The sequence below is a fragment of the Ranitomeya imitator genome, chromosome 1 (genome assembly GCF_032444005.1).
Source record: "Ranitomeya imitator isolate aRanImi1 chromosome 1, aRanImi1.pri, whole genome shotgun sequence".
Taxonomy (NCBI): domain Eukaryota; kingdom Metazoa; phylum Chordata; class Amphibia; order Anura; family Dendrobatidae; genus Ranitomeya; species Ranitomeya imitator.
The window spans coordinates 832,297,340-832,323,918 of NC_091282.1; the positions used below are offsets into that span (position 1 = coordinate 832,297,340).

At 46.8% G+C, this 26,579-nt stretch overlaps 2 non-coding genes across 2 annotated transcripts; both read left to right on the forward strand.

Moving 5' to 3' along the window:
- The first annotated feature begins 21,134 nt into the window (after window positions 1–21,134).
- TRNAR-UCU (transfer RNA arginine (anticodon UCU)) lies at window positions 21,135–21,220 on the forward strand. The gene is given in 2 exon segments: window positions 21,135–21,171; window positions 21,185–21,220. It is a non-coding gene; the product is annotated as a tRNA-Arg (tRNA).
- Window positions 21,221–21,497: 277 nt separating this feature from the next.
- TRNAR-UCU (transfer RNA arginine (anticodon UCU)) lies at window positions 21,498–21,583 on the forward strand. Its single transcript is given in 2 exon segments — window positions 21,498–21,534; window positions 21,548–21,583. It is a non-coding gene; the product is annotated as a tRNA-Arg (tRNA).
- The last annotated feature ends 4,996 nt before the right edge of the window (window positions 21,584–26,579 follow it).

Genomic DNA, 26,579 nt, shown 5'->3' on the forward strand with positions numbered 1-26,579 from the left:
GACTCAGCCTCTAGCTCTTTTGCCTCTTCTTTTGAAATTGGTAAATGTAAAAGCAGCGCGTCGTTAGTGAATGTTCACGGTCAGGGACAAGTCGCTTCCTTGTCCTCTTCAGCAAAAACAACAACAGAGAAGGATGCAGCAGGCGACACAACGGGTCACTCCATGGAGCTCTTTACAGATACCGTCCCTGGCTTAGAAAGTGAAACAGTTAACAGGCCATGCCCATAACAAGTTGAATCTGACATGGAGTGCACTGATGCACAGCCACAGCCAGACTACTATGCTGGTCCTTTGACTCAGACCACAACATTGCCCTTGCAGGGTACTGATCCAGAATCAGACCCTGATGAGACTATGTTGCCCCGTCACGAACGCTCTACCACCGACTTACACGGTGACACAGACGAAGTTGCGCACGAGCTAGAAGAGGAGGTTATAGATGACCCAGTTGTTGACCCCGATTGGCAGCCATTGGGGGAACAGGGTGCAGGCAGCAGTAGTTCTGAAGCGGAGGAGGAGGGGCCGCAGCAGGCATCAACATCGCAACAGGTTCCATCTGCCGGGCCCGTAGATAGGACAAAACGCGTGGCAAAGCCAAAACCTGTTGGAGGACAGCGTGGCCATCCGGTTAAAGCTCAGTCTGCAATGCCTGAAAAGGGATCCGAGGCTCGAAAGAGTGCAGTCTGGCATTTTTTTAAACAACATCCAATTGATCAGCGCAAAGTCATCTGTCAAAAGTGTTCAACTACCTTAAGCAGAGGTCAGAATCTGAAAAGTCTCAATACAAGTTGCATGCATAGACATTTAACCACCATGCATTTGCAAGCCTGGACTAACTACCAAACGTCCCTTAAGGTTCTAGCACCCTCGGCCAATGAAGCTAGTCAGCAACGCTACATCCCTGCCGTCACTGTAAGGCCACCATTTTCCGCACCACCTGCAGTATCTGAGCAGGTTTCTTTGCCAGGCCAAAGCAGTCAGGGTCAGGGAATCACCAATTTCGTAGTAGGAAACACTGCATGTAGGGCACCGGCGGAAACAATACCGTCTCCAACCGTCTCTCATTCTCATGTCCACCGGCACACCCGCTAGTTCCACGATCTCCAGCTCTCCAGTCCATCTCACCCTACATGAGACTCTGGTTGGAAAAAGGAAGTACTTATCCTCGCATCCGCGTACACAGGGTTTGAACGCCCACATAGCTAGACTAATCTCGTTAGAGATGATGCCCTACCAGTTAGTTGAAAGTGAAGCTTTCAAAGCCCTGATGGACTACGCTGAACCACGCTACGAGCTACCCAGTCGACACTTCTTTTCGAGAAAAGCCATCCCAGCCCTCCACCAGCATGTTAAAGAGCGCATCGTCCATGCACTCAGGCAATCTGTGAGTACAAAGGTGCACCTGACAACAGATGCATGGACCAGTAGGCATGGCCAGGGACGTTACGTGTCCATCACGGCACACTGGGTGAATGTGGTGGATGCAGGGTCCACAGGGGACATCAATTTCGGGACAGTTCTGCCTAGCCCACGGTCTAGGAAACAGTTGGCTGTAGGTGTTCGCACCCCCTCCTCCTCCTCGTCCTTCTGCAGAAGCGAGAGCTCGTCCACAGACCGCAGTCGGCAAACCACTCCATCCGCAGCTGCCACTGTTGCACACCAGTTGTCCCATTATGGGCCAGCTACTGGCAAGCGTCAGCAGGCTGTATTGGCTATGAAGTGTTTGGGCGACAACAGACACACCGCAGAAGTTCTGTCCGAGTTCTTGCAGAGAGAAACGCAGTCGTGGCTGGGCACAGTAGATCTTGAGGCAGGCAAGGTAGTGAGTGATAACAGAAGGAATTTCATGGCTGCCATCTCCCTTTCCCAACTGAAACACATTCCTTGCCTGGCTCACACCTTAAACCTGGTGGTGCAGTGCTTCCTGAAAAGTTATCCGGGGTTATCCGACCTGCTCCTCAAAGTGTGCGGACTTTGCTCACATATCCGCCGTTCGCCCGTACACTCCCGCCGTATGCAGACCTATCAGCGGTCTTTGAACCTTCCCCAGCATCGCCTAATCATAGATGTTGCAACAAGGTGGAACTCAACACTGCACATGCTTCAGAGACTGTGCGAACAGAGGCGGGCTGTTATGTTTTTGTGGGAGGATACCCATACACGGGCAGGCAGTAGGATGGCAGACATGGAGTTGTCAGGTGTGCAGTGGTCGAGGATACAAGACATGTGTCAAGTCCTTCAGTGTTTTGAGGAATGCACATGGCTGGTTAGTGCAGACAACGCCATAATAAGCATGAGCATCCCCCTAATGCGTCTGCTGATGCAAAGTTTGACGCACATAAAGGAGCAGGCATCTGCAGCCGAGGAAGAGGAAAGCCTTGATGACAGTCAGCCATTGTCTGGTCAGGGCAGTGTACAGGACGAGGTAGCGGGCGAACAGGAGGAGGAGGATGAGGAGGATGATGGGGATGAGTATTTTTTTAATGAGGAAGCTTCTCCGGGGCCACTGGAAATTGGTGGCGTGGCAAGGCCGGGTTCTGGGTTATTTGAGGGACACAAGTGATGTAGATTTGCCTGAAACTGCCCCTCAACCAAGCACAACCGCAGATTTGACAACTGGAACTTTGGCACACATGGCGGATTATGCCTTACGTATCCTCAAAAGGGACACACGCATTACGAAAATGATGAACGATGACGATTACTGGTTGGCCTGCCTGCTTGATCCTCGCTATAAAGGCAAATTGCAAAATATTATGCCACATGAGAACTTGGAACTAATATTAGCAACCAAACAATCAACTCTTGTTGACCGTTTGCTTCAGGCATTCCCAGCACACAGCGCCCGTGATCTTTCTCACACGAGCTGCAAGGGGCAGCAGACCAGAAGTGTTAGAGGTGCAGAAATCCGAAGTGGCGTTGGACAGAGGGGTTTTCTGACCAGGTTGTGGAGTGATTTTGCTATGACCGCAGACAGGACAGGTACTGCTGCATCAATTCAAAGTGACAGGAGACAACATTTGTCCAGTATGGTTACTAACTATTTTTCATCCCTTATCGATGTTCTACCTCAACCGTCATTCCCATTTGATTACTGGGCATCCAAATTAGACACCTGGCCAGAATTGGCAGAATATGCATTGCAGGAGCTTGCTTGCCCGGCAGCTACTGTCCTATCAGAAAGAGTATTTAGTGCTGCAGGTTCAATTTTAACCGAAAAAAGGACTCGTCTGGCTACCCAAAATGTTGATGATCTAACCTTCATTAAAATGAACCACAACTGGATTTCGAATTCTTTTGCCCCACCTTGCCCGGCCGACACCTAGCTTTCCTATGAAAAAGTCTTGCCTGTAGACTACTCTGAATGACTTTTCCAATCTCGTAATTTGCAGCAGCTGATTGTCCAGCATACGACATGTTTACACCTCCCTAAATGGCCAAACTCCCCACACGGGGTCGTGTTATCGCCACTTGGCGCAAGCACCCGTGAGAGTGCTGTTTGTCTGAAGAGATGGGTGTGCCCGCTTTTGGTCGACGGCACTGCCACTGGGTCCCTCATAGTACAATAAAGTGTCTCTGGCGGTGGTGGTGCGCACCCAACGTCAGACACACTGTTGTAACATGAGAGGCCCTGGGCCTGTACCGCCTGCCACAAAAGAGTTCCCCCACCCCCAGCTCAAACATTGCTCTACCACAGGGGCAGTGTCCTATATTTACCCAAGTAAATACTTTGCGCCAAATTACTAGGTCTGAAACTACGCAGAGGAGCCCACCCCTGTACCTAATGATTGCACCCTTTTGTGGTTTCGTTTTGTTGTAATGCGAGACATTAACATGTATTTATTGTTTGGGACTACTAACTGGCAGACACTCATTACAATCGGCCTCCGCTGACAACACCAATGGTGCCTGTGTACCCCTGCAAGAGAATTCAAAGTGCCTACAGCCCAATTTTATTACGTTAGGCCTTCGAAGCCTGTCTGCGGTCCCTCCTTCCACTAGGCCTCCACTGACCTGTCTACTGCTGCCCGTATACCCCTGGAACCAATTTTAAAGTGCCTACAGCCCAATTTTATTATGTTAGGCCTTCGAAGCCTGTCTGCGGTCCCTCCTTCCACTAGTCCTCCACTGACCTGTCTACTGCTGCCCGTGTACCCCTGGAACCAATTTTAAAGTGCCTACAGCCCAATTTTATTATGTTAGGCCTTCGAAGCCTGTCTGCGGTCCCTCCTTCCACTAGTCCTCCACAGACCTGTCTACTGCTGCCCGTGTACCCCTGGAACCAATTTTAAAGTGCCTACAGCCCAATTTTATTATGTTAGGCCTTCGAAGCCTGTCTGCGGTCCCTCCTTCCACTAGTCCTCCACAGACCTGTCTACTGCTGCCCGTGTACCCCTGGAACCAATTTTAAAGTGCCTACAGCCCAATTTTATTATGTTAGGCCTTCGAAGCCTGTCTGCGGTCCCTCCTTCCACTAGTCCTCCACTAACCTGTCTACTGCTGCCCGTGTACCCATGGAACCAATTTTAAAGTGCCTACAGCCCAATTTTATTATGTTAGGCCTTCGAAGCCTGTCTGTGGTCCCTCCTTCCACTAGTCCTCCACTGACCTGTCTACTGCTGCCCGTGTACCCCTGGAACCAATTTTAAAGTGCCTACAGCCCAATTTTATTATGTTAGGCCTTCGAAGCCTGTCTGCGGTCCCTCCTTCCACTAGGCCTCCACTGACCTGTCTACTGCTGCCCGTGTACCCCTGGAACCAATTTTAAAGTGCCTACAGCCCAATTTTATTATGTTAGGCCTTCGAAGCCTGTCTGCGGTCCCTCCTTCCACTAGTCCTCCACTGACCTGTCTACTGCTGCCCGTGTACCCCTGGAACCAATTTTAAAGTGCCTACAGCCCAATTTTATTATGTTAGGCCTTCGAAGCCTGTCTGCGGTCTCTCCTTCCACTAGGCCTCCACTGACCTGTCTACTGCTGCCCGTGTACCCCTGGAACCAATTTTAAAGTGCATACAGCCCAATTTTATTATGTTAGGCCTTCGAAGCCTGTCTGCGGTCCATCCTTCCACTAGTCCTCCAGTGACCTGTCTACTACTGCCCGTGTACCCCTGGAACCAATTTTAAAGTGCCTACAGCCCAATTTTATTATGTTAGGCCTTCGAAGCCTGTCTGCGGTCCCTCCTTCCACTAGGCCTCCACTGACCTGTCTACTGCTGCCCGTGTACCCCTGGAACCAATTTTAAAGTGCCTACAGCCCAATTTTATTATGTTAGGCCTTCGAAGCCTGTCTGCAGTCCCTCCTTCCAATAGTTCTCCACTGAACAGACCAATGCTGGCCGTGTACCCCTGGAACCCAGCTGAAAGTGCATGGAGCCTCCTTTTTTTCTTTGTTTTATATTTAGAAAGCCCAGATGAACTACGCTGTACCACGGTTCAAGCTACCCAGTCGACATTTCTTTTGCGAGAAAAGCCATCCCAGCCCTCCACCGGCATGAAAAAGTCTGCATTGTCATAGCACTCAGGCAATCAAACAGTAGAAAGGTGCACCTGACAAGAGACGCATGGACCAGTAGGCATGTCCACAAAAAGTTACGTGTCCATTACGGCGCACTGGGTTAATGTGTTGGATGCATGGTCCACAGGGGACAGCCTACAAAGTCTGTCAGCAGTCCCTAATTCAAATTGTCCTCCGCTGACCACACCACTGCTGCCCGTGTACTCCTGGTACCAATTTTAAAGTGCCTACAGCCTAATTTTGTTATGTTAGGCCTACTACGCCTGTCTGCGGTCCCTCCTTCCAATACTCCTCCACTGACCACACCACTGCTGCCCGTGTACCCCTGGAAGCTATTTTAAAGTGCCTACATCCTACTTTTGTTATGTTAGGCCTCTAGGAATTTGAAAACTGCATTGGGGCTACTACTTCGGTAGGGCCTACTAACGGTGTCTGCCACTCCAAGGTGTTCCCCAGGTTTCCTCGCCATTGCTTCAATCTTCTGACTCTCGTTTAGTAGTTGTTGAAAACTATACTGCATTAGGCCTACAAATTGGGTATGGGGTGTAGAGACGGTGTGTTCCACTCCAAGGTGTTCCCCAGGTTTCCTCTCCATTGCTTCGGTCTTCCGACTCTCGTTTAGTAGTTGTTGAAAACTACACTGCATTAGGCCTGCACATTGGGTATGGGGTGTAGAGACGGTGTCTTCCACTCCAAGGTGTTCCCCAGGTTTCCTCTCCATTGCTTCGGTCTTCCGACTCTCGTTTAGTAGTTGTTGAAAACTACACTGCATTAGGCCTACAAATTTGGTATGGGGTGTAGAGACGGTGTGTTCCACTCCAAGGTGTTCCCCAGGTTTCGTCTACATTGCTTCGGTCTTCCGACTCTCGTTTAGTAGTTGTTGAAAACTACACTGCATTAGGCCTGCACATTGGGTATGGGGTGTAGAGACGGTGTGTTCCACTCCAAGGTGTTCCCCAGGTTTCCTCTCCATTTCTTCGGTCTTCCGACTCTCGTTTAGTAGTTGTTGAAAACTACGCTGCATTAGGCCTGCACATTGGGTATGGGGTGTAGAGACGGTGTGTTCCACTCCAAGGTGTTCCCCAGGTTTCCTCTACATTGCTTCGGTCTTCCGACTCTCGTTTAGTAGTTGTTGAAAACTACACTGCATTAGGCCTGCACATTGGGTATGGGGTGTAGAGACGGTGTGTTCCACTCCAAGGTGTTCCCCAGGTTTCCTCTCCATTGCTTCGGTCTTCCGACTCTCGTTTAGTAGTTGTTGAAAACTACACTGCATTAGGCCTACTAGTTGGGTTGGGGCCTTCTATCTGTGTCTGCCGCTCCTTGCTGTTCTCCTCCAGTGAACAAAGATGTGCCGCCGGTTTACTACTGTTGCCAATTTTGAACTGCATTTAGAATACTTACTGATTTGGGCCTACTCTCTGTGTCAGCCTCTCATTCCAGTTGTCCTCCACTGAACAAAGCAATGCCCCCTGGTTAGTCCTGTTACCAATTTTGAACTGCATGTAGCCCACTTTATTCTTTGGGCCCATATCTGTTTCCCCCTCATCCTGCCCATTGCCCAGCCAGTGATAGATGAGTCTGCTGGTACATTGACCCATAACGCAACATTCCCCGTGCACGCTACACTGCAAGATTGTGACCCTGCTGAAAGTCAGGTCCCCCTTCCCGCATACCATACCACATTACACGGGGACAAAGAGGAAGGTGCAGATGAAGGTGCAGGTTCCTTCATCAGGTAGGGGGAGGAATACTCGTTGGCGATGTCACTGGCACAGGGCCTCTCATAGTACGCAAAAGTGTTGCTGCCGGTGGGAGGCGCCCCCGCCGTGCAAGCACACCGCTGTACTTTGATGGGCCCTGTGCCAGTGCCAACGAGTGGGCCCCTCCTGCTTGCTCAGGATCACAGCACTTGCAAAGTTGAAATACTTACCTCTCCCTGCTCCACTGCCGTGAGGTGGTCCAGATTTACTGGGCACACTAATTACTTGAACCAGCCCTACCCCCCACAACTTTAGCCAAATGACCCCCAATTTCAAATGCCTTACAATTATTATAAGCTAAATTATGATTGACAAGCTTCAGTAGTAAGAATGGATGTTTTTGCCAATACAATCGGCTCTGTACATGTTTTCCTGGCCTCTACTCACTGCCGACTATGCTCCCCCATTGACTTGCATTGGGTTTCGTGTTTCGGTTGATCCCCGACTTTTCGCGATAATCGGCGGATTCCACTCGACTCGACTTTTGAGATAGTCGGGTTTCGCGAAACCCGGCTCGACTCTAAAAAGGTCAAGGTCGCTCAACTCTAATTACGATCACTGAGTTTGCAATATTTGCCGATTAATTCATCGAATATTCACCAAATATAACTGAACGCCATTCATATCAATAGAAGGGAAAAACAAACGTGCGCACAACACCTTATAACGGCCCCAAATGCTGTCAAAACACATCAAATGAGGGACAGACACCAGGAAAGTGGCCTCTATTCACCCACATTACAAATTTCAGCACAGCACTGCAGTCAGCCATACAAGAGGTATCGAGGTCTGGGACAGCATTTACAGCTTTCAATTGAATGTCACAGTAAGGCTACTCTCACACTAGCGTCGTTTTCAATACGTCGCAATGCGTCGTTTAGGGGAAAAAACGCATCCTGCAAAGTTGTCTGCAGGATGCTTTTTTTCCCCATAGACTAACATTAGCGACGCATTGCGACGCATTGACACACGTCGCAATCGTCGTGCGACGGTTGCGCCGTGTTGTGGCGGACCGCCGGCAGCAAAAAACATTACATGTAACGTTTTTTGCTGCCGACGGTTCGCCATTTCCGACCACGCATGTGCGGCCGGAACTCCGCCCCCACCTCCCCGCACCTCACAATGGGGCAGCGGATGCGCTCGAAAAATGCTCCGCTGCCCCCATTGTGCGGCACATTCACTGCTAGCGTCGGTACGTCGGCCCGACGCACTGCGACGGGCCGAGTACAACGCTAGTGTGAAAGTAGCCTTAGACAAAGAGGGTGAGGGATCGGTATAGGCCTCCTTTGCTGGGAGCCCTGATACCACATGCAACACCACTACCTGATCTCATGCTGAGCCTCACTCAGGTGGCACACATATCAGTTTTGTAAATTACCATTGTCAGAAAAATTTAAGAATAGTGACATGGGTAGTTGCAGGGCTGCCACTAGAAATTTTGGGGCCCCATACTGGCAAAATTTTCGGGGCCCCCTTGAAACTCCGCCCAGGCTCCACCCCAGCCCCGCCTCCAGGCTCCACCCCACGAACTGTCCACAGTCCCACCGCTCTCTCTTGGAAAATCTCCACTTCTCACCTATCACACATTAACAGTTCCCATCACCAGATCACACATATAGCCGGCAGCTTTTGTTTTGGCCAAAAGATTTTTTAAGCCGCCACCATAGCACTCTGCCCCATCTGTGTCCAATCCTGCCCCATCTGTGTCCAGCACTCTGCCCCATCTGTGTCCAATCCTGCCCCATCTGTGTCCAATCCTGCCCCATCTGTGTCCAGCACTCTGCCCCATCTGTGTCCAATCCTGCCCCATCTGTGTCCAATCCTGCCCCATCTCTGTCCAGCACTCTGCCCCATCTGTGTCCAATCCTGCCCCATCTCTGTCCAGCACTCTGCCCCATCTCTGTCCAGCACTCTGCCCCATCTCTGTCCAGCACTCTGCCCCCCCTGTGTCCAGCTTTCTGCCCCCCCTGTGTCCAGCTTTACTGCCCCCCCCTGTGTCCAGTTTTCTGCCCCCCGTGTCTAGCTTTCTGACCCCCCTGTGTCCAGCTTTACTGCCCCCCCCCTCCCTGTGTCCAGCTTTACTGCCCCCCCCCTTCCTGTGTCCAGCTTTACTGCCCTGGGCCCCCCTCCCCCCCGCATCGCCGCTCTCAAAAAAAAAAAAAAGTTCTGCTTACCTGCCGCGCTCCTCTCTCCACGCAGCTGCACCGTGCACTCGCCGGCGACTGACAATGACGTCAGACGCCAGCGACCTGCACGCTGCGGCTGGCGGCTGTTAACTATTGACGTGCGGATGCGGGCCCGCACGTCAATAGCGTACAGCTCTAGCGCCGGCCGTCGCTAAGGGCCCGGTTCAGCCTGTGGCTGCCGGTAGGGGCCCGGTGAGCAGGTAAGAGGGGGCCCTCTGCTCACCGGGCCCCATACGCCAGTCACGGCTGTAATACCCTGATGGCGGCCCTGGGTAGTTGAACCAAGGAAGTGGAGGCCTGACGGTCTCGGAGACCTACTGCTTCAGGCAACGCACATGAAGGAGACATAACCAGGAGTGTTCACATTTCCAAAAATTATTGGCAGACACCACCAAAGTGGCATCAATTTCAGGACTGTAGAAATAATATAATAGGGACCGACAGGTCTTCCACTACACCCAAAGCAGCAGATAGACACCCAACCAGGAGTGTTGTTCACATTTCCAAATATTATTAGCAGACAGTAACAAAGTGGCATCAATTTCACCACAGTAGAAAAAGCATAGTAGGGACCGACAGGACTTCCATTACACCCAATCCAGCAGATGGACACTCAACCTGGAGTGTTCATATTTAAACAAATGAGGGCCTTAGGCTGGGGTCACACTGGCGACTTAAACAGACGAGTGCAATGCGATTAAAAATCGCATTGCACTCGGACCAATGTTAAATTATGGGGCAGCTCCCAGCAGCCGACTTTTTGTCGGTTGTTTTCCTCGGTCCGAGACAATCGCAGCATGCTGCGAATGTCACGGACACTCGGCCAACTCTCGGCTCACTCGCACCCATATGAGCCTATGGGTGCGAGTGAGACAGCGCACATCACTCAGATATTATCCAAGTGCTGTGCGTTATAAGTGGACCCCAGCAATGGAGGAGATGGAGAAATTAGTTTCTCCGCCTCCTCCGCAGCTGTGCTCCGATCTGCTCTGTGCGAGACGATAGGAGCACAGACGCATGACACTCGGCTCCTGCTCGCAGCAGAGCAGGAGCCGAGGGTGATTAGCATATCGCATCCGATGCTCTCGCATCGGATGTAATGCGCTAGTGTGACCCCAGCCTTACACTACAGAAGTGGCATAAATTTCACCAGAGTAGAAATAGTATGATAGGGACCGACAGAACTTCCACTATGCCCAATCCAGCAGATGGACACTCAACCAGGAGCGTTCACATTTAAACAAATGAGGGCCTTACTCCACAGAAGTGGCATAAATTTCATGAGAGTAGAAATAGTATAATAGGGACTGACAGGTCTTCCACTACAGCCAACACAGCAGATGTAGACCAACCATGACTGTTCATATTTCCACAAATTTGTGCTAACATAAGCAGCAGCAGCCACAGCAGGCACAGAAGTCACACTAAAGATATCACAGAGTGCAGTTACATGACATTAAACAGCACACTAAAAAATGCAATATCACCTAGTCTGCAAAGTCTGCGATTGGGGTACAAAAGTCCTTGGATTTCCATGACTTGCTCATCTTGATGAAAGTTAGGCTGTCTACACTTTCATGGGACAGCTGGCTGCACTTATCCATCAGGATACCACCAGCATCACTCAAGATATGCTGTCAGAGAATTCTGGCTGCCGGGCACTATAAAACCTTCAAGGTTTGTGAGGTTAGCTCATGCCACTCATCCATTTTGGAAGACCAAAATGTGAGAGTCCAACCCCTCCCTGATGAAATTCATATTCAGTTCTAGATACTCTTGCACCATCCTCTCCATTCGTTCACCACGTGTAAGACTTGGACTCTATTGTGCTGGTGCACAAGATGGTCTAAAAAAGTGTCAAAGGACTCACAGAATTGGCTTCTTCCACTTACAATACTGCTGCGGCTGCTAATATTTTGGCATTGATGAATTGACGTGCCGGAGGTTGGAAGTCTAGAGCTATGATGCGAACTATGTTCTTCACAGCTGTGTAAAAGCGTGTTTTTGATACTCCAGCATTCACTTGTCCCTTTCCAGGACGGGATGCACCTGGCAAAATTTGGTTTTATAATGTGGATCTAACAGAGTGGCAACCCAGTAGTCAGCAGTATTTCTAATCATAACTATACAGGGATCATGTTGCAAATAGTGCAGCAAGAAAGCACTCATATGTCGGGCTCTACCGTGAGGTCCAAGCCCATGCTGTGATGGTGGCTTTGTAACAATTTTTCTTGTTTCCTCCAACCCCTCCAGGCAACCATGAACAACAGAGAGGGGAGGATTATCTTCTTCAACTGACAGTTGCTTGCACATCACCTCTTCCTGCTCCATTTGTTCCTCGGATCTTGCACCTTCAATAACAGTTCGATAACAGTTTGTCTATCACCAGCCACCAGCGCCCCTCGATCTCAGTAATCCACCCTCCCTTGGCACCCACCTGTGTGACAACAGTCTGGAACTTAGAGACAATGTTATCCCTTCTGCATCCTCCTATGATTCCTCCTCTTCTTCTGAGACCACCATCTCCTCCCGCAGGCTATTTAAAGTCTGCTCTATCATATAGATCACCAGAAAAGTGATGCTGATGATGGCGTTGTCAGCATTAACCATCTTAGTAGCCATTTCAAAACTGTGCACAAGCGTGCAGAGGTCCTTAAATTGTGCCTACTCTGTAAATGTGATATGCGCCACATCCGTACTGCGTTGGCCCACGCTATATGACCTGATATAATGTGTCATAGTTCATTGCTGCTGCCACGGTCACTGCAACATGTGCAGAGTGCAATTCCACCGTGTTGGCAGATAGCATATCAACCTGTTAGCTGGCATGGACAAAGACCTTTGTATCGATGCAAACAGCTTATGTGCTATCAGAAGAAGCTCACCCAAGCAAGGATAGTAGCAGAAAAAAGCTGTACCACCAGGTTGAGGACGTGAGCCATGCAAGGCACGTGTGTGTCACCCAGTTCCCAGTCAATGAGATGTAACGCCCTTGGCCATGCTTACTCGTCCAAGTTTCTGTGGTGGAATGCACCGTGGCAGACATAGATTTAGTCTGAGAACTGGTGATGTTGTCTGCTACATGCTAGTGTAGTGCAGGCACAGCTTTCCTAGAAAAGTAATGGCAACTGGGCAATTGGTACTGGGGGACTGCGACGGCCATCAGCTTTTGAAACTGTCTGTATTTACCAGGTGGAAAGGCAGCATTTCCGTGGCCAAGAGATTGGAGATGGTGAAGTTCAACCTCTTAGCGTTATCATGCGTAGGTGGAAACAATATTTTACATGACCACAACTGCGGTACTGTGGGCTGGCTGCAGTGCTGAGAGAGGGTGGAGTACGGTGAACCTGGCAAACTGCTGGACCATGAGAGAGGTGCAGGTGATGTTACGGTGGATTGCGAAAGATGTGGTGTGCTCGTTCTCTGAGATGGGTTTAAAACAGCAGGCATGTCTGCATCCATTACAGCTGATGGCGGGCTCTTAGTCAGCGTGACTGGATCGGGTAAAGAACCCAAGGTTCTGTGGTTTAACATCTGCATCTCAATAGATGGCACGGTAACAGAGAAGGAGTAATAAGCAGCAGATGTAATAGATTGGGCGGCTGATGGTTGTTGAGGTTCACTAGTCTGCATTTTTGTGCAGTGGGATTCCCAGAGCAACCCACGTTGATTGCGCATGTGAAAGTTCATACATGTAGTAGTCAAATTATTGCACTTTTTACCTCCACTCAATTTTTTTTTTTGCAAAGTTGGCAAATTACATGAGTTGGCTCATCCTTTGCAGTGTCAAAAAAAGCCCAGGCTAGGCAACCCTTGCCACCCCTGCAAGCTGCAGACCCATGGATGCTGCTGTTCACAGCCAGAGTTGTGGCTAAGGATGCATTGCTCAGTCATTGTGGTTACATAAATACGTGTCTGGGACGTATGATGCAACATAACCTCTTCGTCTTCCTCCTCAGATAACCTACTCAACTGTGTGCCTCTATGTTCACACCAACTGGGATCTAGCACCTCATTATCATCATCTGTGTCCTCGCTTTGGAGTCGCCCTCCTCCTCTTCCTTCCATGACAGCACAGTACAGTCCACGTGAGCCTCTGATAACAGAGTCTCATCAGAATCACCTTCCCCCCAGGAGTTAACGTCTGATGACGAGGGTCATGATGCTGCTGGGACTCTACTTCATCCTGCCGCGGATTCAAGCTGAAAACATTTTGTGCAGATCTCTACCTCTTGACCCTGTGAAGCTTTTGAGTACACTTCTGATGACCATAGCATAGAATATGTGAACAGCTCTTGAGACTCACCCATCTGTGGTTCCATATAGTCAGTTGTACAGTTGGAGAGTTGGGACACAGGGGGAAGCAATGGGAATTTGGGTTCCACATATGTGGCCTGTACTGGGTGTGATGTTGAGGTGGAGGAAGATTTGGAGAGGCCACTTGAAGCTGCGCTTGCCATCCACTCAAGCAAATGCTCTTTCTGGGCCTCATCAACAAGGCGTTGTGCATCTGCCAAAGAAAGGTAGTGGAGTAGCCCGTCCAGTACCAGAAGTTGTCAGATGTCTTTGCATAGGAGGTAATGTTGGTTCACTGGTGCTTTCATTAACCTTACCACCTATCCCACGTACACCTTGAACACCAAGCCTAGTTCACCTTCCACCACGGTCTCGCATTTTTCCAGGCATTTTGCTCAGATAGTGTGGTAGGAGCACAGTAATAGCAACAAAAAATGAGATTTTATACTCTGCATTCCTCTGCAAACAGCTGAATTTCAGCGGCAGTAAATTCCAATGTGAAATATTGCGAGCTGTATCGCATTAGTCAAATAGTCAAAGAAGAAAGAATTGTTTGAGTGTGGATGACACCTGTAGAAGATATGCTACAAACTCTTTGAAAGTCAGGTCCCCTACTGTATGACACTAGAAACAGAAGAATTTTTGTGGTCTCTGGATCAGGCCTCTATAACACACTAGATGCTACAAACTATTTGAATGTGAGATGTTCCCTACTGTATGACACTAGGAACAGAAGAATATTTTGGTGGCCTCTGGATCAGGCCTCTATAACACACTAGATGCTATAAGCTATTTGAATGTGAGATGTCTTCTACTATTTGACACTAGGAACAGAAGAATTTTTGATGGCCTCTGTATCAAAGCATCTATAACACACTAGATGCTACAAACTATTTAAAAGTCAGGTACCCTACTGTATGACGTTTCGCAATAGAAATATTTTTGGTAATGTACATAAGATCTGCAGACAGCTTAATTTCAACCCAACAAAATGACAAAGTGTGATATGGCCAGCTGTCTAACTTTTTGCAACTGAAAAATTATCATTTTTTTAATGCACGTTAGGTCTGCAGACAGTTTCATATCACCACAGTACTAAATGACATGGTGGGATACGGCACGCTGTTTCACATTTAGCTAGTGAAAAAATATTATTTGGAATGCTATACTCGTGCATGGAGCACAATAGAAGCAGTGCACAAAACACTTGTAGGATAGGTGCCCTGCTGTTATGACCTGGTGGTCAGGACAATAATGGACCTGGTGGTTAAGAGCACACGGAATGACCTGATAGTTACTGATAATATAGGACGAGCTCTGGGACGTGGGAACTCTGCTGACCGCAATCCCTAATCCTATCAAACACACTAGAAATAGCCGTGGATTGCTCCTAACGCTCCCTAGGCAACTCGGCACAGCCTAAGGAACTAGCTAGCCCTGAAGATAGAAAAATAAAGCCTACCTTGCCTCAGAGAAATTCCCCAAAGGAAAAGGCAGCCCCCCACATATAATGACTGTGAGTAAAGATGAAAATACAAACACAGAGATGAAATAGATTTAGCAAAGTGTGGCCCGACTTACTGAACAGACTGATGATAGGAAAGGTAGCTTTGCGGTCAGCACAAAAACCTACAAAAAGACCACGCAGAGGGCGCAAAAAGACCCTCCGCACCGACTCACGGTGCGGAGGCACTCCCTCTGCGTCCCAGAGCTTCCAGCAAGCAAGACAACAATCAAAATAGCAAGCTGGACAGAAAAATAGCAAACCAGAGAAATACAAGCAGGCACTTAGCTTCTGCTGGGAAGACAGGTCACAAGAACGATCCAGGAGTGAACTAGACCAATACTGGAACATTGACAGGTGGCATGGAGCAAAGATCTAAGAGGAGTTAAATAGAGCAGCCAGCTAACGAATTAACCTCGTCACCTGTGGAAGGAAACTCAGAAACACCCACAGCCACCCGAGGAAGTCCATGGACAGAACCAGCCGAAGTACCATTCATGACCACAGGAGGGAGCCCGACAACAGAATTCACAACACCTGCTGGCTCTGTCTGTGGCCAAAAAAAAAAAGCTGGAAGGTAAATTTAACAAGCACACTGGACACTAGCTAGCTGCACTACCTCACTGATATACAACCGCCTAGCTAACTAGCTAAAATCTGACCCCCAGAAGAAGGCAATAGCCGAAACATACGTAGGTATGTAAGGGCAGGCACTGGCACCCACCAGAGGCAATCTTTTTGTACTATTGTGATCAACTCTTTGTAATGTTTCACACTACTTTAGAATGTTTTTTCTACTAGGAACTTTAGCCTTCTTTTTTGATGTAATACTCTGTGTCGTGTGTTAGTCCACCAACTTTTATGTACAACCTCTTTACAATATGTGGTGGGCTCTTGTTGCCAAATTTTTGGTTTCCCACTTTTTAATTACTGTATTTTTTTTGTTTTTCTTTGTTAATATTTTTTTTTTTATTTTTTTATAGGATTGGTTCCTGTGTACATTTTTTCTTTTTCTGATTCTAAAATCTTGCTGACAGTGTGAGCATCAGGAACAGCTTCTCTGCGCTATTACATTGTCAAAATGGTGCTAAAACAAGATGCCCACTCTTTATATGGAGAGGGACATGTGATTTCAGCAGCCAATGACACAAGCCATTATGTCAGGATATTGTGGATGTTTCCTGCACCCTGATTGGCTAGCTGCAATGTGCACACATAAAGTTAGGAAAAATTATTGTTTTCAAGAACGCGGTGCCTCTGAGCTCTGCAAACCCCCTCCCCTCATCAAACATGTGCCAAACGCTCATGATACACCACCATTATCATTGCTAAAGTGCTGAAAATACTTTTGTGGCAATGCAAATATTTTCCTACACTTTTTACCGAATGTTAACAATTTTTCCAGATTCTATAAAATGTGATGCAGTGACCCCTGTTACAGCTAGGGGCGCTGCATGTGCTCCTCAGGATATGCATGGAGGCATATCTGTAGTTGTAATGGTTGAAATAGCAACACACACCTCCCACCTATGGGAGTGGCTATAAGTATATAATGTGACCATGTGGGTCACATGGGGAGAAATGGATGGATCTGAGTGGTCTGTGTGCCAGGTCCTGAAGGGCCTCTGTGTTGGGAGGTCCTGGGAGTAGGACTAGATCCCTGAAGAGCACATGGGGAGGCCTTGGACCTGGGGGCCTGTGTGTTGGACGGTCCCAGATGGGGATGGACGTCCTGAATAGCGCACAGAGATGACGCGTGTGCAGAGTCCGTGGTGGCACTGCGTTTGGGGAAGCTACAGCCCATCTGAGGATCTGGACTGTCAGGTGGTCTGGTGAGCAAGGCATTGCCACGGAAGGTGATCCCAGTGCGGCTGCTTCCCTGAGAGAGAGAGTACTGACAGGAGTCAGCGTATGGAGCCGGAGCTCCTTGAAGGTAACCCAGCATATGGGGAACCATGCAGTCACCCATGGTAACTGGATGGAGTAAGGTCCAGCATGATTAGAGACTGCAACCGTAGTGTCATATGTTGGTGCCTGTTGTGCTCCATGGACATTAATGAACTGGATGGTGTACGGTCACCCACGATAACTGGACACAGAGGTTCAGCGTGTTTAGTGACCGCGTTTCAAAGCCGTATACTATGATGTGAAGATTGATGTAAAGACTGTTTGCTTGTTGTTCATATTTCTCTGGCTTATGACTCCATAATAAACCACATGGACTGTTAAAGTGAAAACCCGTGCCTGACTACGTTAATCCGCTGCCAAATGAGTGTCCCCCAATACACTCAGTAAGTGCAATCTTACAAAAATTTTGCTTGTGTTTCTCATCACGAATCCGAATGTGGCATATTTGTGCCGAATTTATGTTTGGCGATCATTTTCTGAACAAATTCGCTTATTACTACTATCCACCAATGTAGGAAGGTAAATTAAAAACCACTGCAATATGATTCTTATGCTCATATATTTTTGTGTGTTGTCCTTGAAATTTAAAGAAGAGAAGTACAGATTAGACTTTTCATTTTCTTTGCAAATAATGAGTTCTGCCAATTAGCCCCTTTATGATGAAGATAGGCAAGTAATGTCGAGATAAATACAGGGACCTTGGCATAATTAGAGAATAGATGCAATTACCAGGTTCACTTTACACCTGGGGTTATTAATGGCCTCATTTAGAACACAGTGGTTCTGTTCTTCTATAATTTTGCTCAGTAATCCTGTTATGCTTTCAGTAATAGTATGATTATAAATAGAATCCTATTACTGTCTGCACGGAGAATCCCATCGGTATGTGTCATCCAACAAGTGATTCAATCAAATTAACCTATGCGTGACCTATTACAGGATAGTCCATATGTCTACCTTATATTAAACCACTGGCTCCCTTTCATACACTAAACAGGAATTTGTAGATCAGGATAAATAAAATCCTCAAGTTACATTTTTCGGACTATAAGACGCACCGGACTATAAGGCGCACCCAGGTTTTAGAGGTGGAAAATAGGGGAAAAAAAAATTACAAGCAAAAAAATGTGGTAAAATATTTAATAACATACTATTATATATAATAACACCACATATAATAGTATGTTATTATGTTGGAAGCTGAGGGACCAGTGTGGTGTCTGTACAGTACTATATGAAGATGCTGGAGGGTGACTATAAGAATGGGGGCTCAGGGCTTATATTTAAAGCAACGCTCCAGCACTGCAAAATAACACTGGAGTGCTGCTTTAAAATCCAATGGGAGAACTATAACTCCCAGCATGTCCTGCAGATCCTATGACATGCTGGGAGTTATAGTTCACTAAAGAAGTGGCAGAGTGCTTTATTGTCTTTTGGAAAGACTAACCTCTTAATTGTGGCAGCCAACCACACTGTGGTGAGGTAAAAGCATCCCATGACTGCACACAGAGCCCTCCCTCTTGTTGCCTTTCCACAGCACAGGTAATGGAAGCCAGCAGATTCTAGTGTTGGAGTCTGAAGGACCTGTGATGATGTCAAGAAGAGGGAGGGCTCTGTGCTGCCATGTGATGCTCCAGCCCGCCCACTTCTGACATCATCACAGGTCCTCCTTGTGCACACTGCACAGCACTCAGCTCCAGCCCAGGAAGGTACAGCGATCTCCTCTCCCCCGGACCCTGCTGTGCTGCTGCTGCCTCCTCTCCCCCGGACACACAGATCTCCCCAGCTGCTGCAGGAATCAGCGCTGGGGAAGCCATGTGTGTTGCTGCTTAAGTGCAGTATTCATTTGCTGCTCCCTCACCACTCAGCTGATAGGTGGGCGGGGAGTAGCTATTGAATATTCACTGCACTTAATCATCGGGACCACATGGTTTCCCCAGCACTGATTCCTGGCAGTGGGGACATCCTTAAGTGGGATAACTGCGATCTCACTCACTGCTGCCCCCCTCCCCACATGCTACATCCGTACCATAAGACGCACCCACACTTTCCTCCCAAATTTGGAGGAAAAAAGTGCGTCTTATGGTCAGAAAAATACGGTAACTAATATGAACTAATGTCCATATGGTAATATAAATACATGTGGAGGTCAGTCATCAAACCGAACATTCATGACCTTGTTAATTACAGAAAGAAAATAAAAATTACTGGGTAGGGAAATTTCATGGGAATATTTCATCTGAAAAAGGCCCTCTGTTTAAATCTTGTTATATTTGAACTTCTTCACAACCTTATGATTTTCCATTTTTGCGCTTTTCACTCCGCTTCTTCCCAGAGCCACAATTTTTTTTCAATTTTTCGTCAATATGTTATTGCATTTTATTGCAATGTTGCGGTGACCAAAAAACATACTTCTGCCATTTTGATTTTTTATCTCGTTACGCCATTTATTGTTTTGATTAATTATTTTATAATTTGATAGATTGGCGGTACCAATTATGTGTTTTTTTTTGTTTTATTTTGAATGGGCCAAAAGGACAGTTATTTAAACTTTTATTTTGTTTTAATTTTTTGAATATTTTTTAAAACTTAAAAATTTTCACTTGTCTCAATAGTCTCCTTAGAAGACTTTAAGTTGCAATCTTCTGATATGCAATTTTCGCTATGTGTAGCAGAATTGATCATCTGCTATGAATGCCGGCCACAGGGCTGCGCTCATAGCAGATCAGCAATGACAGCCACGGGGATCTCCTGCAAACCCCGGAGAATCATGCCAACAAATCAATGACCTGAAACCATGTGACAGGAGCGCAGATGGGATGAGCTAGTGACGCGTATATGATTTGCATGAGTTAAATGCCACTTTCAGAGATTGACAGTGGCATTTAACATATTACAGCTGCAGATGGATCTTGATTGCACCTGTGGCTGTTAGAGGCACATGTCATTTGCCTGAAAATATGCGGGCTCAGCACCGGAACCTGCATCAAATGCCGGGACACAACCTGTGATGTATCTATTCGTCATAGGTCGTGAAAGGGTTAAAATGGAAATATGAACCTATGGTTAGGACTATAATAAGCTGGGAGGCACAAAGAGAAGTTGTTCACATGTGAGGCCTGTGTATGCTGGTGTGATATATGATTCATTTCTCCTTCCCTCAAGGAAACAGAAGATAACTGTATATGGAAACATTTAGTATTTCTGTTATTTCTCCCTTTTTATTTTATAACTGTTTTGCATATTTGTGTGTCATTTTATTTTTAGCTTTTTATGTTTTACTGTAAGCACAATATATTTATATTAAAGATTAAAGTCTTTAATAAGTTTGATCCTTGTATTCTCTAAAGAATTCATAGCCTTTGAGAGAGAGAGTGTGACCTTTTGATTGTCAGACAGTAATATATTTTGGGGATTCATCACCTCGACTATTTGATTAGTGGTGGCAGCAGCGTTAAGAAATCAGGGTGTGCTGAATGTGTCAGGGATTGATTTATGCTCACTTTATAGTCTAAAACATAGGTTGAGCGCTGGATTGAGTGAGAGGATATACATTAACCTGCTTGCATCCCATGTCATGCACTGAGAAGTGTGTGCACGACAATTAATAATAACATCATTAGGGGTGTAACCATGAAGAAAGAGGGCAGCATGGTGGCTCAGTATTTAGCACTGCAGCCTTGCAGCGCTGGAGTCCTGGGTTCGAATCCCACCAAGGACAACATCTGCAAAGAGTTTGTATGTTCTCCCCGGGTTTGCGTGGGTTTCCTCCTGGCACTCCAGTTTCCTCCCACATTCCAAAGGCATTCTGATAGGGAATTTAGATTGTGAGCCCCATTGGGTACAGCAATGATAATGTGGGCAAACTGTAAAGGGCTGCGGAATATGTTAGTACTATATAAAAACAATAAAGAGGAAGATAAAGATGTGCATTTAGTACTCTTTTCCAAAAAAGACTTGTGGCTCTGTGGCGCAATGGATAGCGCATTGGACTTCTAGGGAACTGATGTGATTCAAAGGTTGTGGGTTCGAGTCCCCCCAGAGTTGTATTTAGTCCAAGGGCAGCACGGTGGCTTAGTGGATAGCACTGCAGCCTTGCAGCGCTGGGGTCCTGGGTTCGAATCCCACCCAGGACAACATCTGCAAAGAGTTTGTATGTTCTCTCCGTGTTTGCGTGGGTTTCCTCCGGGTACTCCGGTTTCCTCCCACATTCCAAAGACATACTGATAGGGAATCTAGATTGTGAGCCCCATCGGGGACAGTGATGATAATGTGTGCAAAACTGTAAAGCGCTGCGGAATATGTTAGCGCTATATAAATTTGTGGCTCTGTGGCGCAATGGATAGCGCATTGGACTTCTAGGGAACTGATGTGATTCAAAGGTTGTGGGTTCGAGTCCCACCAGAGTTGTATTTTCCTGGATGTCTTCCTGGAGCAGAACAATATTGTATCATACAATTATTAGGTTCTGTAGAAGGACGTAGATCTGGGGATTTATTATGATGGAATATAGGCTGAACTGGATGGACAAATGTCTTTTTTCGGCCTTACTAACTATGTTACTATGTTACTATGAGTACAGTATCTTCTGTGCCTGAAGTATCTCCAGCGCCTGAGGTGTTTTCTGTGCCTGAAGTTTTTTCTATGCCTGATGTATTTCCTGTGCCTGAAGTGCTTTCAGTGCTTGAAGTATCTCACTGTTCTACATATTTTCTAAAGTTTTCAGGTTCAGTTATAAAATGAGCCATGTTTCAATGACTTTGACCTCCTGAATTCAAATTTTTTGATATTAAAAACTTTTTCTTTTACCACTACATATAATTAATGTAGAAAAGATTCAGCCTGAAGTCCAATAAAAACTTCTCACTTTATCTTTGCTTCACTCAACCTTGGAAATTTATCAATGAGATACTTTAATGCTTTTGCATTTTTATCCATTGCCTTTACAAAGTCCTTCATTAGGCCCAAATAGGTATACATTTGTGATAACAAAGTCTTATGTGGCTCAACAAGTGCTGGATGTGTATACTTTGGGTGAACTATACACAGAGACTAGGGGAGAGCGCGACCTGGAACTTCCTAAGAGAAATTGTGGCCTTCCATCTTACAGGGGACTTGTATTGGACGACGTGTCAAGAGAAAGCCTGAGCTTGGTAAATGTTGAAGACAATGGTCCAAAACAGGACTGAGTTCATAGGACTAGTGGGTGGTCCCAAGCTGTAAATCAAGGGTGCAAGTAGTAGAGGAAAGAACACAAAACTGCTGAGCAGGTAGAGAAACCTGCTGATTAGGACTGTGGTGACAAGCTAGACTGTAATGAAGTAGGGCAAAACCGTGTGCTTCACCTGCCATGGCGTAGACTACAGTGGAAGGACACTGTGTGTGCGAAAATGTTTTACACTGTTAAAGAAACGTTTTTAAGACTTTGTATTCATTACCACTTGTACATAATCCTTGTAAATATTAGAAAACAAAGTTACATTTTCTCGGCTGCATCTGAACTTCACTCCCATATCAGGAGGTATGGTCGTTATTTTGACGACCTCCTCCTGATATGGGATGGGATTGAGGAAGTAGCTGAGAAATTTGTGGATGCATTAAATCAATAATAATAATAATATGAATTTTAAATTCACCTTGAATATTCAAGATAATTTAATTGATTTTTTTGGACATTTCTTTAAACCTATCACCCAAAGGCTTGATATTCACTCCTTATAGGAAAGAGACCGCAACAAATTCCACGTCAGGTCTTGCCATCCCAAAAAAACATACAGAATATATTTCATTAGGCGAACACATAAGAATTAGAAGAAATACCTCCATTAAAACAATCTACCAGAAGGAAGCAATTAAAATTAATAATGGGTAAAAAGCAAGAGACTACTCCCAGTGGATGCTAGATAGAGCAACAAGTTCGGTTACTCGTAAAAATAGAGAATATATGTTAAATGAAAAAACTAATAAAATATATCAGGGACAAAATAAAATTTCTTTTGTTACCCAATATAGTCCACAATTTATGGACATTAAGTGTCTCATACAGAAAATAGAATTAGTCTTACCAGTAATTCAGCTTCTAGGAATCTTCCACGACAGCCACTTCTGAGGTTGTCTTCCCCGCCCTAATAGGGGACAGGAACACAAAGAGGTTAGGCTACGTTCACATTAGCGTTGCGCGCCGGTGCTTCGGCGACGCAACGCACGACGCACAAAAAATGCGCGCAAAACGCGCGCAAAAACGCTGCGTTTTGCGACGCGTGCGTCGTTTTTGGACGAAAATCGGACGCACGAAAAATGCAACTTGTTGCATTTTCTTGCGTCCGACGCTAGCGTCGGAAACGACGCACGTGTCGAAAAACGCAACCAAAAAAACGCACGCGTCCCCTATGTTAAACATAGGGGCGCGTCGCCGCTGCGTCGCCGCTGCGTTGCCGACGCAACAGCGACGCACATTAGCGGAACGCTAATGTGAACGTAGCCTTAAATACCCCTTCCTGTAACCACCAGTGTTTTCCTGGACACACTAGCATGTATAGTTACCACAAGTGCAGGAATCATCCAATAAGAACATCAGATAGGGAGGGAAATTAGTGCTGTCGTGGAAGGTTCCTAAAAACTGAATTACCGGTAAGACTAATTCTATTTTCTCCAGTCACCTTCCACGACAGCCACTTCGGAGTAGTACCAACAGCTAATTTCTCTAGGTAGAGATCACATTCTGCCGAACTCGTCTGCCAAATATTAAATTCCTATTAAAATTTAGCCTGCAATGTCTGGTGAACATGTGGATAGACGACCAGGTGGCGGCTGGATGTGGATCCAGCTTCTGTGATGAGTAGGCTAGGCAAATAGACTATCTGATCCAATGCATGATCGTGTTCTTTGCCATGTTTTCTCTGTCCCCCATGATGGCACCACGGAGGGGATCCGCCCACCAAGGACAGGAAACCTGCAGATAAAAAGGCGGTATCTCTTTCCCGCATCAGTTTGGTATCCTGTCCTTGATGGGGGACCTACAGAAGCTTACCTCGATCTTTGTGGGATTCCGGGGCCAATCAGTCCGATCCAGGCAGCGGGGGTTCCCTGCCTCGGCTGGTGTGGTCACCTGAAGCGCCACTGCTGGGGTTAGCAAGCCTCTAGGGTATGCGAGGAGAGACAGAAAGGAGATGGCGGCTGCCTCTCCAGGTGATAACTCCTCATGGCGCAGCAGCAGCATCCCGGACACCGACAGCCGCACACACGGGGTCCCTCTGGGCGGGGAGGAGGCAGTATGAGGAGCATCCACAGGTTGCAAGTTTACACTTGACAGCCTGGAATTTGATAGGGATCTTTTATGAAATAGAGGGTTCTCGCCGGGGATGGTGTCAACCCTGCTGCAAAGTAGGAAACTGATTACGACCAAACAGTATGGGAAAATATGGAAAAAATTCCTGTCGTCCTCGGGCACTAAATTAGATGAGGGAGTTCCTCTTAAAGCCATAGTACAGTTCCTGCAGAAGGGATTGGAAATAGGTCTGGCCACAAGTACCCTAAAGGTCCGCGTAGCAGCTTTGGGGGCTCTATTCAATTATGATCTAGCTGGGAAACGTTGGGTTTCCAGGTTCATAAAAGCAGCAGGAAGGTCAAGACCTCTACCCTTACAGAGTATCTCTCAGTGGGATTTAAATTTAGTCCTTACGGCTCTGACTAAATCTCGCTTTGAACCCTTGGTAGAAGTTCTATTGAGAATCCTATCTTTTAAAACATCCCTATTGGTTGCCCTCACCGCTGCACGCAGGGTTAGTGATATACAAGCCTTTTCAACCAGCCCCCCTTTCACACAATTCTTGGATGATAGGGTTGTTCTCAAAACTGATCCAGCCTACCTCCCAAAAGTAGCTTCTCCATTCCATTGCGCACAGGAAATCTCCCTTCCCTCCTTTTTTCCTAACCCCAAGATTGAGGAGGAAAAGACCTTACACACGTTGGATGTTGGGAGATGCCTGATTCATTACATAGAAGCCACTTGAGAGTGTAGGGAGGATAGATCTCTTTTTGTATGTTTCCAGGTTTCCTGGAAAGGGAAAAAAGCCTCCAAAAGCACCCTAGCAAGATGGATCAGAGACGCCATCAACCTGTAATATACATCAAGTGGGGTGCCCGTCCCGGGAAAAATCAGAGCTCACTCAAAGAGAGCAGTAGCAGCCTCCTGGGCGGAATGGGCCGGTGCCTCAATTGATCAGATATGCAGAGCCACTATCTGGTCTTCACCCTCTACATTCTTTAAGCACTATCGATTGGACCTTGTCTCTTCTTCAGAGCTTACCTTTGGGAAAAGGGTGCTGGAAGCCATGGTCCCTCCCTAATGTACAGTCTCTGCAATTCTCTCCGTGGTGCAGTCATGGGGGACAGAGAAAAATATAGTTACTTACTGATAACGGTATTTGTCCATGACGGCACCTGTACATTCCCACTCTTCACGAGTGGGTGTGTACACTAGTAAATTATTTTTATGTTGATACCTAAGTAAATAGTCACGCAGTATCTCGGTTAAGACTTTGAGTAATGTTGAAATTATATTTTGTTTATTAACCTAAGTTCCCATCATGCTCTGTAAACAACTGATGCGGGAGAGAGGTAACGCCTTTTTATCTGTAGGTTTCCTGTCCTTGGTGGGTGGATCCCCTCTCTCCATGGTGCCGTCATGGGCTCAGAGAAATACCGTTATCGGTAAGTAACTATATTTTTTGCCTTTATTCCATCCTGAGAACTGGATGAATAGATTCTGGCCAATTCGCCAAGCTTGAGTCTGTTGTAGGTAAAATAGGACTACCCTGCGAACGTCGAGGGTGTGAAAGGTCTGCGCCTTAGGGCTGGAAGGATTTGGGCAGAAAGAGGGCAGTACAATATCCTGATCCCTATAGAAGTTTGAGACCACTTTAGGTAAAAAAGAATTATCTAATCTTAGAATAATACTATCTGCAGTGAGCATCAGTTAATGTTCCTGTATCAACAGGGCTAATAACTCTCCTATACATCTAGCAGTAGTGATTGCGACTAAGGGTACCGTCACACAGTGCCATTTTGATTGCTACGACGGTACGATTCGTGACGTTCCAGCGATATCGTTACGATATCGCTGTGTCTGACATGCAGCAGCGATCAGGGATCCTGCTGAGAATCATACGTCATAGCAGATCGATTGGAACATTCTTTCGTCGCTGGATCTCCCGCTGTCATCGCTAGATCGGTGTGTGTGACACCGATCTAGCGATGCGTTCGCTTGTAACCAGGGTAAACATCGGGTTACTAAGCGCAGGACCGCGCTCAGTAACCCGATGTTTATCCTGGTTACCAGCGTAAATGTAAAAAAAAACAAACAGTACATACTTACATTCCTGTGTCCGTCAGGTCCCTTGCCGTC